Here is a 1,369-nt window from a genome sequence, read left to right as displayed (position 1 = left end):
GACTACAATTGCTATAATCTTTGCTTTCAGTGTAAAAACTCAGCTAGATCACTTTAAAATCAATATGAAATTAATTTTTGGCTTTACTAGACCGTTTATGTTTGGTTCCTACTTTTTGTTTTTTCATTATAACTTAAGACTATAAAAAATAGTACACAACAAAGATTCAGACCGTACACGTCATCTTCTAACAACATGTATTCACCACCGAAAGTAAGTGACTGGATGGGGGAAAACAAAAACACAATGTACTATATATATATAACAATATGCAATCTGCATTTGCATCAAGTACATAATCGTTTTGGTCAGTGATCCACATTTGTTGCTTTCTAGCACATCATAATGTCCACTGCGGATTTTGTCCTCACCTCTGTCTTTAATGAAAGCAAATCTTCGTTGCGTTTAGATGGACTTTTGGCCTCAGAAGATTACTCTGTGACTGAATTAACTTTTTAGTTGTGGTTTTTGTCATATTTGATTCTTTGTTTAGGGCTAAATGAAAAGATCCCAGAGGTCATCAGAAAACAGCAGGTAGTTCATGGAAAAGGTTCCTTTGTACTAATTGAAGTTACAGAAGGCTGACCAAAGCATGTGGCTGCTTCTGTCCTTGAGCTCTTGGCCATGGTTAGAGTTGGCTTTGGTTTGCAGCTGTAGCCTTTGACTGTGTTTGCAGGTAGACAAAGCTTTATCACAAGGAGGTAAAGAGTACAGTTGTAAGATCTATGCAGATATGCAAATGTTTCTATGGTGCTTGCACAGATAATGTTAGCTTAGGATTGCACTTTACATCTTAACACTAACAGCACAGACTGGAAGCCTAAGGTTTTAGATGGTTGCAACAGTCTAATTACTGTGTTTTGTAATAACTAACTTATGTCATTTACAGTTGGTGGCACCAACATAAAAAACTAATGTTCTGTTGTTTAAAATTCAGCTAGATACAAGCAGTGACACTAATTTCTGATACTACTCCTGTGCAAATTAAAAACAATAGCAACAAGTTGAACTTGACCAGCAATTGTTTCTAACATTACAACTACTGAATGCTGGAAAATTCACATTAATGAAACTAACACTATTTTTGGCAGTATATGAGGCGCGTTTGCTTTCTACAGGACATGTATCCTCATATTCAGTCATTTCATGAACCCTTAAGAGCCACATTTTTTAAATGGGCAAAGCCATTATAGAAAGAAAGTTTATTTTTTTTCAAGAAAATCAGTTTTTGTCTTTTTTTTTTCTAAAAAAAAAAAGAGAGAGAGAGAAAGAGAGAGAGAGGAAGGGAAGAAAACAAGCAATTTGCCTGTTGGTACTGAATCCCAAAGGGCTGGCTTAATAAGTTCCTTTAGGGCTGTCTCCTTTATCC

This window comes from Lynx rufus, unplaced genomic scaffold, assembly GCF_022079265.1.
Source record: "Lynx rufus isolate CCGP_SWC_20201006 ecotype Redwood Valley unplaced genomic scaffold, mLynRuf1.p SCAF_4, whole genome shotgun sequence".
NCBI lineage: Eukaryota > Metazoa > Chordata > Mammalia > Carnivora > Felidae > Lynx > Lynx rufus.
The sequence above is the reverse complement of the archived record's forward strand: the minus strand, read 5'-3'. Positions refer to the sequence as shown.